This window comes from Chiloscyllium punctatum, chromosome 34, assembly GCF_047496795.1.
Source record: "Chiloscyllium punctatum isolate Juve2018m chromosome 34, sChiPun1.3, whole genome shotgun sequence".
NCBI lineage: Eukaryota > Metazoa > Chordata > Chondrichthyes > Orectolobiformes > Hemiscylliidae > Chiloscyllium > Chiloscyllium punctatum.
In genome coordinates, this window is record NC_092772.1 from 12,694,502 (window position 1) to 12,707,441 (window position 12,940).

Below are 12,940 nucleotides of genomic sequence, written 5' to 3' on the forward strand. Positions count from 1 at the left end.
AATTTTTGCGACTTGTCCAGGCAAGGTTTGATCAAGGAGTCAGCATGGTTTTCTTAAAGGAGATGATGCATAACAGATCTGATTACATGATTTGAGGAAGTGATCAGATGTTCAAACAAGGGGAGTGAAAATGATGTCGTGTATGTGGGTTTCAGCGAGATCCCCCCACGGGGGACTAATAACAGGTTAAAAACATAAACAATTCACGATCACGAGGTGTCAGAGAAATTCAGCCAAATGGATCAGAGATCAGGTACAAAGCTGGCAAGAAGTTTGATTAAACAAATTGACATCACAGTAAAGACATGTACCAGGCTGACCCAGAACTGATTCTCTGCACAGATGGCAAGAATATTCTCCCCCAAGCAGAGAGTGCAGGCAGATTTCATAGGGGTACAAAACAAAGAGGATAATTTTAAATCTGTAACAGCATGGTGGCGAAAATTGTGAAACGATTAAAACAAGAATAAACTAAATGGAATTTAAACAAGCATCTGGCAGTAACAATTCATTTGTAATTGCCACTGTAGATTCCAGCCATCTCCTCGAATGGGTGAAAATGTCTTATAGAGGATTCTTAACGGCACTTCCTGTCTGCATGAGTATGTGTAAATGTTCCTTCTCCTGTCATTCAGTTCTGGCCATTGTGTTCCTTCTGGGAGCAAAGTCTTCCGGGGTCTCTCAGTCTGCCTCTTTGTTTATGCACCATTGGTTTATATGGGAAACGAGACTGCGGTTAGGGTATTAGGACTGAAGTGATGATCGAGGCTAGGAGCTTACTGGGAAGGCTGTTTGAGAAGTGTCTTACCTGGTCTGGGAGTAGCTTAGAATATCTGGATTCGATATTCACCTGTTTGGCCACGGCTCAGGCATTGTGGGTGTGTTCTGTGTGTGTTGGCAGGCATGATTTCTGTGTTTCGCCAACATGCTTCTGTGTTTTTTTTATGTGGTTATGGTGTGAGTGGGAAGTGTACCAGATTTTCTCCCACAGTTTGCCCTTTGATGAAGAGCATGTTGAAAAGTTGCAATGTAGCCCCGACAGGGGAGGCTATCAGTGGTGGGGCTTCGGTGTCAGAGAGGTAGTAGTCAGTGTCTGAATCTGACCGAGTGTAGTTTGTGTCAGGGTAAGGGATCTCACTCCAGCGAACTTGTACAAGCTGTGTTGTGAGGAGAGCAGGGGTAAAAGTGCTGTACAAAACCAGCAGTAACTCATAGGGAGGCCCATGGCCAGGATAATGATACCCACAACCACAATAAAGGATATCAGTACCTCTAGCAGTTCAGTGCCCCGTGAGCCATGCCAGGAGGTTGCCCAGGTCCACAGGTCCCAGTGGGACTCCGGTTCATTTGGGGCAGAAGCAGCCTGTGGAAAGTGGCATGACAGTTCCGTTATATTTTCGTTGGGTTCAGGGATGTAGGTACAGCAGTGTTTGCGAATGAAGGCCATGGTGTCCCTTTTTTTGTGCAGCCAGTAGTCCATGGCCATTCTGTTTTGTTGGTGACACAGTGCGATTGGCGACAGCCTTTGTATTCAGCTGGGCAAGACTTTCAGCCGTGGCATTTTATCTCCTCTAGCGTGGTGACCAACTGATGTGTCTCTATGTCGAGGTGCAGGGTTTCGTAAGTTGTCACAAAAAGGGGGGAGACGGTATCTCATCTGGGGCAGTGAGGGCGCGTTTCCTGCGGGGAATAAGCTTCTGAAAGGGAGACGACTGGGAGTGGTAAAGGAGTGCTACCACATACCACGTGCCAGCCCATGACAACGCCAGCCAGTGTATGCCTTGTGGCCGCAGACAAAATCAGTGTCATTGTATGTTCTTAGCAGGTGGGTTTGGGATCGTGTCCAAATATTATTGAAAATGGAATTGTGGCAGACATATTGTGGCCAAGTATACCTAGGTCGCTGCACTCTGCTACAGACCAGAGTACTGCAGAGGTCAAGAGCAGTGAGTTAGTGCACCAGATCCAGCCAGCCATACATGCAGATGGCTGGCTTCTCGTCATGCCGATCATACCTCTGTCTGAACCCCATGCGGTGGTGTCAGTGATGGTCAATATTGGGTGTTCATGTGAGAGGTTCTGGGCTGTGTAGAACCATCCTGTGAATTTGTCTAGGTGGTATCCTGCGGATTTCCAGTCGTCTTAGCTATTAGCCACAAGAATGGGCGGTCTGATTAGCAGACTGATCGTTGTGACCCCAGGGACCTGTCCCGTTTTAGCCACAATTCGGCCATCTATGCGGTGTTAAAAGGGACTGCGCAGTGGGGAATGCCTCCGTAGGAATGTTCAGGGAAACCATTACAGACCCACCAGCTGTTCTGGGTTATATCAAGGAAAACGTTCACCCACGGCTCACGGTGGATGAAGTCCCCTGTTCTGTTTGTCCTGTTTCCGATCAGTGATGATGTGCAGGTCAGACCAAGAGTGATGATCCCGATGGCTGAGGTGAGCAACTGGATCCCTCTGTGGTATGTGGAGCTGTAACCTGTTCTGCTTGGTTGTCCATCTGTGCAAGCGGAGCCCTCATTCACCGGGTAACATTCTGGTCTCCCTTAGAGCGTAACAGCTGTCGTGGTCGTGAGACAGACCAAGAGTGGTCCTTTCCATCTCGGGGAGAGAGAATCTTTTGGCAGGGACTGTCACGTTACATTGTGCTCAGTTTAAACGGGTGAAGTGGTTCCTGCAGTGGTGTGGACACCGCAGCTTTTTATTTGTTCTTTTTTGTTTTACCCCCACACTATTGCCTATCTACGGTAGTGTTTATGTTTCCCCAGCACCCATGTTGCGTGTGTGTAGGTTTGAGACACAGTGAAGAACACAAGATGCACGAACCTTAATTCAGTTTCCATCAGCTGGAAGAAAAGAAACACCCAAGTGCCCAGTACACTGCAGCTTTTGCAAATCATGGTTTAAAGTGATCCTTGAACCTAATCTAAGAGAGTTTCCTGTGTTCAGAGCAGCGCTGTGTCATTGGCTAGTTTTGGGGGTCCGGCTGTGGGAATGGGTCGTTCCATTCGCACTTCAAATGGTGTAAAATCCGTCGTTTCGTTTCCCTATCCTCTGACTGTGTAAACACCAGTGGTCGACCATCTAGCCAAGCGAGTCCTGTGTCCTGATGATTTTAGGGAGGGTGGATTTGAGGGTGGCGTTCATTGACTCCACCATTCCTGATGAATGGAGAATGGTACGTAATGTGTTATCTCCAGGGTATCCCGACAGCTTCCCAGTCAGCAGTAATGAGCTTCGCGTTGAAATGGGCCCCAATCCCCGTATGTTTCTCTGTGCCCTGACATAGAAACCTCTTGTAATAACGTAGTGACATGTTGACATTAACTAGGATATACTTGTCTTCCTCCTTCTGAGGCATGTGGGCAAGGTCAATTAGAAGGTGGGTGAAGTGACCCTCAGGAACTTTTATTTAGTCATGTTTGGCCATCGGCTTCCATGCATTTTTTGGTGGACAGGTGAGGCTCTGTGACAGCAGGGCTTGGGCAGCTGCAGTGAATCCCGCTGCATAGCAGGAATGGCTGACAGCATCTTGCTTCTGTGTCCGATTCCGTGTGCTGCCAGTGCCAATAAGTGCAGATAGGCTTTCAGGTAGACGATGCAGGGGTGGTAAGAACCTGCAGGGCCAGTGATTGTAGACACCAATGCGGGCCCATGCGGCCCTCTCATCTGGTGCGGCGGCTTGCTATGCTGCTCGGACTGCATCGAGAGGGTCAGGAGGCTCTTGCGGTTTCACCACGCTGTGTGGTCTGTAGGGCATAAGTAGCCAATGATAGTGCAGATTCCCGGGTGGCTGCATCAGCTGAGGCATTTGTTTGGGTTACGGGATCGGTGGTAGAGTTGTGGGTGTCACATTTTAAAATTGCGACTGCAGCAGGTAGCGGGACTGCTTCTAGGATGTTGGAAATGAGTGCTGCACGTTGGAGTGGTCTCAATGCTGAGCTGATGAACTTCCTCTGTTTCCATATTACGCCTAAATCCTGAACGACTCCAAAGGCACATCTGGAGTCTGTGTAGATATTGGCTGTGCAACCCTGTGCCAGATTGCAGGCTCTAATGAGAGCAAAGAGCTCTGCTGCCTGTGTGGACACCCCATCTGGTAAAGCAGCTGATTCGAGAGTGGTGAAGGGGGTGCAGATGGCATGTCCTGCTAATGTGTATAGGTCTGATGGCCGGAAGGAAGATCCGCTGTTGAAAAGAATCTGGTCAGGGTTTTCTGAGACCGGTCAGGACACCTGCTGAACTAGGCAATCGTGAGGACTGCAGATGTTGGAGATTAGAGTATACATGTGATTGGTGCTGGAAAAGGACAGCAGGTTAGACAGCATCCGACAAGCAGGAAAATCAATGTTTCTGGCAGAAGCCCTTTGTCAGGAATGCTGAACCAGGTCCAACCAATTGTGGTTGTCTGCGGAATCATGTTAGGTGAGCGGAATTAGGGTGGCGGTGTTCAAAGCTAGTTCGCGGTTTAGGGAAAGTTTTGCCGAGGTCACAAAGTGACCTCATGACCAGTTCTCAGAGTTGCAGGAAAATGTTGGATTGCTGCGGAATGAAGCAGCAGGGAGAGACAAAGTGGGACGAAAACAGTACACGGGTGATCTAGCACACTGGGGGTGGCCTTATCCACTGTTACTGTGGCTGCTACCACGGCAAACAAACATGCCAGCATTCCGCTCATAATAGGTGATAACTAAACATTATAACAATGTGGGCGGCACGGTGGCACAGTGGTTAGCACTGCTGCCTCACAGCGCTAGAAATCCGGGTTCAATTCCCACCTCAGGCAACTAACTATGTGGAGTTTGCACGTTCTCCCCGTGTCTACGTGGGTTTCCTCCGAGTGCTCCGCCCTGCAGGTCAGGTGAATTGGCCATGCTAAATTGTCCGTAGTGTCAGGTAAGGGGTAAAGGTAGGGGTATGGGTGGGTTTCGCTTCGGCGGGGCGGTGTGGACTTGTTGGGCCGAAGGGCCTGTTTCCACACTGTAAGTAATCTAATCTATAAAATGCAACAGGGCGATGGAGATCCCCATGAAGCTGTGTTAAAATGCAAGGCGCGAATCCGTCTCGCTTGCTTGCATAAAGATAGAAGCACTGTGAGTAATCGGGGACTGTCAGAGCAGGAGTGGAAATTATTTGTTGCTTCAGTTCAGTGAATGCCCGTTGCATTTTGGATGTTCACTTCACTCTGGCTGGCTGTTTAGGGGAAGCTGCCTCCAGCAGAGGTGCATCAATAGCACAATGGGCAGGAGTCCAGGGGCTGCAGTAGTTAACCAGCCCCAAAAACACTTGCAGCAGCCTGTTCGTGGCAGTTAGGGGAAGCTGGGTGATGACAAACAATTGCTCCTTGGACAGTGCTCTGAGGACACCCTGTGCTTGATAGACACCCTTTGCCCATCCTGTGCCAGAATGCAGACCAAGGCTGCCGTAAACTGCTGCATGGATTAGCGGAGGTGGCAGCTAACAGCAAGCCATCCGCATACTGGAGGCACGTGCTGTGGTATGGTAGGTGAAGGGTGGACAGGGTGAGGTATACTGCAGCAGCATAAATATGGGGCTTACCGAATATCCTTGGGGAAAGCCAGTCCATGTATTTTGGCAGCCGCCATATGTAAAAACATAAAGTTTCAGGGAACAACTTCATGGTGAATGAGGCTGAGCAAAGATCGATTACAAGATTATCAGGTGGAGGAGGCGGGGATACTGATCAGGATAGCATTTGTGTCCTGAACTACTGGGAAGCAGGGAAGAACAGTGGCACTAACAGCCTCCGATCATGATTTTCAATGCTTCGGGATAGTTAAGAAAGGAGCGTTGCATGAGGTGTGGGCACGAGGAGTCTGTGTTGCAGAGGTGATTCAATAACTGGTTTGATTCCTAATACAGCTGCGGGTGATTCGGGTATTCTCGTATTGATGGCAAATTGCTCCCTGTCTTAGTGTAACTGTATTTGATTGGGTGGACAACAGCTTGCCTGCATGGTTCTATTATTGTGCCGAGAGCGCACACAAAACTCGCCCTGTCCAAACAGTGCATGCTCGACGAAGGGGTCTGTCTAGTCTAAATGGTGTGAAATGTATTGTTGGATGTGCGACATACCCTATCATTGTTGTGAGATCTTTGGGGTGCCACGTGTACTTAATTATAAAGGAATTGTGCGGGACTGCTTTGCAGGCCAGTACAGCCTGCTCTGCGCTGGGTTGCACGTCTGCTGCAACACCCTGTGGTCTGGTAAAGTATCTGCCAGTGATGGCCAGTGGGGAGATGTGCTCCAGATGTGAGTCCATGAGTGGAGGATATGTTGATGCTCGTTCCCGGGTTGCAGAAGCTGGACAGTGAAATTGACAGACGAAACTGCCACCCACCAGAGAATGGGTGAAGGATAAAGGGGTAGTTGATATCCGGGAGCGGAGAGGGACAGGAAGGGTGAGGGTAGATTCTGGCTGGCACAACCAGGCGCATAAGCCATATATTAATCTCACAACTAACAGCAGGGCAATTCCAAAGGTGTGTTTCAAACATCCTGGAGCCTTCGTGCACCGCCACGTCACAGAAAGTGCTGAAAAGATAGAAAGAAAAAACACAATAAGAATGGGCCATAAAGAGTGAATTTCACCAATCACAGTCTCGATTCGATTGCATTTCCATTTCGCTGTCATACCGTGCAGCATACTTTCAGTCACTGTGTCTATTTTGCAGAATAAGAGTCCCAAAGAATATTCTCCATCCTAAAACTGGAGGTAGCATTTCAATCCGAGAATGACAGATCACATTGTGAGAATGCTCTGACCTCGTGGCTAATTCGAGATGTCACTTTCCTTGCCTTTTACCTTAAACGTGCAATTTGCTGCAGAGATGTTCACTCCTGGACATCAGCCACATGGATACCAACTAAGTTGGAAACCTGTGTGGGAATTGACGGGAAGCGACTCAATAAATTTTGCTAAATTCCATGGTGCTTATTACAAATGCAGGTTCTGTTCACTTCAATCTAAAAAGCAGTTTCTGAACATAGTAACAGAACTAATTACCTGACCCCACCCCCACTCCGGAAGAGGTCCTAACTGCACTCGAGTGCTTTTTGTTCACGATGAGAAGAGCTCTCACGCCTGAGTCACCTTCACGTCTGTGGTTGCTGAGTGAATCAAAAAGGAGTTTCGCCAGAGCTGCAACTGCCTCACTTCTCCACTCGCCCTCCCCGTTTACATTTTCCTGCTCCTCAGTGATTTAAAGAAAACCAAATGGATGCGAAGTCATTGTGTAGCCTCTCTGTCGATTCCTCTGTTTCAGTTCCAGCATGGCATAGATCTCGGGGCGCACCTTAATACTAGCGACGTTATGAAAACAAAGGTCCAAAGGTTCCTCTGAGAGTTTAATTTCTTTCATTGCTGTTGCTGATTGAATGAACCACTAACGTGCGAACTGCTCCAAAACATGATTCAGGACCTCTGGTGCCAATTCTCGCACGTTGAATAACGACAGACAGTTTCCAAACGAGGCCTTTCAGAGACGACTTTGGGGTACATTTGACAGACAGACAAGTTCAGGAATCCGTGGTGCGCTGGGACACCAGCGCATCAGCTTCTTCCCTGTCTTTGAACTGGGCCGCCTGCGCAAGGAGTGCAAATGTGGCACTGCTTTTCGTGTAAGGATCAGAACGCGGTAACTAAATTCTCAAACAGAATGGGTTATGATCAGAACCAGTTTGGATAAAAACTTTACAATGCTTTGCACAGTCATTAAATGGAATTGCATTACATTTCACTACGTGAGCGGATTTATTCAAGCAACTTCGAAGGCTGGTTTGCAGATGGGAAAGCAAGCACGAAAGCTCCGTTCTTGTCCATGTAAAAGGCTGCAGTTTAAGAACAAAGCAGTTTCTGCCCAGTCCCGAACTGGGGACCTTCCGCGTGTGAGGCGAACGTGATGACCAATACAGTACAGAAGCAACCCTCAGCCACCCCTGCTGCGGCTCAGTGGCATCCAGCACTGAAAGTTGAAGCCATTCTTCGTTTCACCTTTCTGTTTCCAATAGCTCGTTGTTGTCCAGCGTAATTGACATCTTGAAAACGTAAAAAGAAACACGTGAAAGTGATGACAAAATATAGACAAGGATGTCGTCAATGTTTGGACCATAGGGCGAGGTGGAATAGGCTGGGACGACTTTCCCTGCAGCATAATGGCTGCGACATGATCTTATGGAAGGGTTGTAAAGTGAGTATTTACGTGTTTTACCCAAGTTGGGGTGAGTTGAAAACTCGAGAGCATAGGTTTAAGGTGAGTGTGCTGAAATTGACAAAGGGCCTGAGTCACATTTCCCACACAGAATGTTGTGCGTGTATGGAATGAGCTACCAGAGGAAGTGGAGGAGGCTCAGAAAATTGCAAAGTTAATGTATGAGTTTCTGGATAGGATGGGTTTAGAGGGTTTGGGGCCAAATACTGGTGAACCGGACTTGTTTAAATTTGACTATGTGATGAGCATGGACGAGATACACCGAAGTATCTGTTTCCACGCGGTGTACCCCAATAACCTTGTGTTGCTTACACCGGCTTTACAGGATTACTGTTTAGCGGAGCTTGTCATCGCAGTCTGTGGCATAATCCTTTATTGTGTTCGACTGCTCACTGGAAAGGTAGTATTGCGAAACACTGCAGAAAGGAACGACTTCCTTACTTTTGCTCCGACTGACCATACTATGTGAAATTTTCCCAGATCCTCAGTTAAGGATTTTTACAGCTGGAAGTTACCTCAGAAACCCTGTCAACTCATAATGTATTGAGCGAATCGCAAAACAGAAAACATTTAACACGGAACACAAACAAAACTGGAATACCTAATGCATTTTCAGACACAGAAATGCATGAATGGAAAACGTGAGACAGTCCGAGGGCATGATTTATAAAGTAATCTCACAACTAACAACAGGACAATTCCAAACTACTCTTTCAAACATACTGCAGCCTTAGGGAACCACCACTTCCCAGACAATGCTGGGCAGAGAGAGAAAGAAAGAACCTAATAAGAATGGGCCATAAAAAGTGAATTTTACCAATCACAGTCTCGATTAGATTACCTTTCCCTTCCGATGTCTCCAGGACGGAAATGAAGGAAATGGGAGAAATTCAATAACATATCACATCGAAATCTGTTGGAACGATTTTCCCATTGGCCAGAAAACCAAATAACGACGAGTCGAGTCACCCCAGGACTTTGTTTCACAACAGCGATGAAATAACAGTCTCCATTCGGTTCCAGTACAAGCTAAACTTGCCTGGAACAGCACAGCTGCTTGCGATTTTCTGCGCGGGAGGCGAACACAATCAGGACAGACAGAGACACTTTGAAATATTTGGCACTATCCCACGCCAAAGATAATTTCCTCGGGACCGAGCCCATTTTTCTTTTGTTTTTAACATCAATTCAGTCGGGACCGAAACAGCATTTTCACAAGCTGCAGTTGATTATCAGAAATGGCAGTGGTGGGATTCGAATCAAAGCCCCTTTCGAGACTGGAACCGGGATCCATCGCCTTAGACCGCTCAGCCACACTACCTGCTGGGTGACCCATTTGCTTGCAGTTCCAATTATGCTCTCCTGCATAATAACACATGTGAAGTCACATGAAAATGGTTCCATGATCCCTCTCCGACTCGCACAGCTGCTGGGATGTGCCCATCTACAATATCAATTTCGCAGCAGATAATCATAGCCCATCAATCCAGACAAAATTCAATGGTAAGCTGAGTCTATCTTTTCAGCTCCAAATGTATCTGTGAGAATATATGTTCGGTTATGATTTGGTCAAATAACCATGAGCGGCTTGACATTACTGTAATTTCGATTCTTGCTTTGCTAAATGATTTCACCCATTGCTTGAAACAGGACGACTTTCACGTTTACACGGAACATGAAACACACTGGACTACAGGGAAAACGCACAAAGCTGAGCAGGCCATGTTCCACATCATACCGTGCAGCATAGTTTCAGTCACTGTGTCTGTTTTGCAGAATAAGAGTCCCAAACAATGTTCTCCACCCTAAAACCGGAGGTCGCATTACAATCAGAGAACAACAGATTACATTGTGGGGATGCTCTGACCTCAGAGCCAGTTCGAGATGCCACTTTCCTTGCCATTTCTCTTAACCGTGCAATTTGCTGTAGAGATGCTCACTCCTGGACATCAGCCACATGGATACCAACAGAGTTGGAAACCTGTGTGGGAATCGACGAGAAGCGACTCAATAAATTTTGGTAAATTCCATGGTGCTTATTAGAAATGCAGTTTCTGTTCAGCTCAATCTAAAAGGCAGTTTCTGAACGTAGTAACAGAAGTCAAAAGGTAATTACCTCACCCCACCCCCACTCCGGAAGAGGTGCTAACTGCACTTCATTGCTTTTTGTTCACGATGTGAAGCGCTCTCACGCATCTGTGTGATCTTCATGTGTCTGGTTGCTGAGTGAGTCACAAAGAACTGCCTCGCTTCGCCACTCGACTTCCCCGTTTAGATTTTCCTGCTCCTCAGTGATTTAAAGAAAACCAAATGGATGCGATGTCATTCTGTAGCCTCTCTGTTGATTGCACCTTTTCATTTCCAACATGCCATTGATCTTGGGGCGCACCTTAATGCTAGCGGCGCTATGAAAGCACAGGTCCAAAGCTTCCTCTGAGAGTGTAATTTATTTCATTGCTGTTGCTGATTGAAAGAGCCACTAACGTGCGAACTGCTCCAAAACATGATTCAGGACTTCTGGTGCCAATTCAGGAATCCGTGGTGCACTGTGACACCAAGGCATCAGCTTCTTCCCTGTCTTTGAACCGAGTCGCCTGCGCAAGGAATGCAAATGTGGTACTGCTTTTCGTAGAAGGATCAGAACGCGGTATCTACACTCTCAAACAGAATGGCATATGATCAGAACCAGGTTGAAGAAAAACTTTACAATGCTTTGCACAGTCATTAAATGCGGTTGCATTACATTTCACTGCGGGAGCAGATTTGTTCAAGCAACTTCGAAGGCAGGTTTGCAGATGGGAAAGCAAGCAAGAAAGCTCCGTTCTTGTCCATGTAAAAGGCTGCAGTTGAAGAACAAAACAGTTTCGACCCGGGGAATTTTTGCGTATGAAGCGAACGTGATGAGCACTACACTACAGAAACAAGCCTCAGCTGCGTGTTTTGCCGCTCAGTGGTATCCAGCACTGAAAGTTGAATCCATTCTACGTTTCACCTTTCTGTTTCCAATAGCTCGATGTTGCCCAGCGTGATTGACATCTTGAAAACGTATAAAACAACACACGCTTCCAACTCAGTTCCAACACGTTTTCAACTCAGTTGGTATCAATGTGGCTCATGTCCAGGTGTGAACGTCTCTGCAGCAAATTGAACTTTTAACGTAAAATGCAGAAAAACATACACACCAACCTGCACCAATACCTGTCTCCTGTTATTAAACAGTTATAGACAGAAACACAAGCACACAACCTTCCACAACTACCCTGTCTCCTGCCATTAAGCAAATATATGCAGAAACACACACAGCCGTGCATCATCACGCTGTCTCCTTCCATTAAATAGGTATACACAGAAACACACACAACTCTCCACCAAAACCCTGTCTCTTGCCAGTAATCAGATATACACTAAAACACACAACACAAGCCTCCACCACCACGTTGTGTCACACTATCAAGCAGATATACACAGAAGCACACACACACACAACCCTGCACCAACACCTTTCCTCCGAACAATAAACAGATGTACACAGAAACACACACAAATCTCTAAACCACCTTCCTGTCTCCTGCCATTAAACAAATATAACAGAAACACACACACACACAACCTTCAACACCACATTGTTTTCTGCCATTCAACAAATATACACAGAAACACACACACACACACACACACACACACACACACACACACACACACACACACACACACACACACACAAAATGGCCCACCATTACACACTCACCAGCAATTAAACAGGCATAAACAGAAACACACACGCATCTCGACACCATCCCCCATCTCCTGCCATTAAATTGACATAAACAGAAACACACACACACACAACCCTTCAACACCACATGGTTTTCTGCCATTAAACAGATATGCACAGAAACACACACGTGCACACACAACCCTTGACACCCAATTTCTTTCTTGTCATTAAGCAGATATACACAGAAACACACACACAACCCTACACGACCACCCTGTCTCCTGAAATTGAACAGATATACACAGAAACACACACACATCCCTCCACCACCACATTGTTTACTGCCATTAAACAGATATACACAGGAACACACACACACACGTACGCACACATAATCCTTGACACCCAATTTATCTCCTGTCATTGAGCTGGTATGCACAGAAACATACACGCAACCCTCCACCTGTCTCCTGTAATTAAACAGATATGTACAGAAATACACACACAAAAAACTCCAGCACCACCCTGTCTCCGGCTATTAAACAGTTATACACAGAAACACACACTCACCATCCTCCACCACCACGCTGTCTACTGCTATTAAACAGAAATCTCCAGAAACATACAGCAACCCTCCACCACCACCATGTCTCCTTTCATTAAACAGATACACAGAGGAGCACAAACACACACAACCCTCCATCACCACCCTGTCTCCTACGATTATACAGACATACACAGAAACACGCACATACTCCCTCCACCACCACCCTGTCTCCTGCCATTAAACGGATATACACAGAAACACAGACCCATACATCGCCCTACCACGACCTTGTCTCCTGTCATGAAACAGATATGCACTGAAACAAACACACATCTCTCCACCACCACCCTGTCCTCAGCAACTAAATAGATATACACAGTAACACACACATGCACAACCTTCCACGACCACCCTGTCTCCTGCCATTAAACAGATAT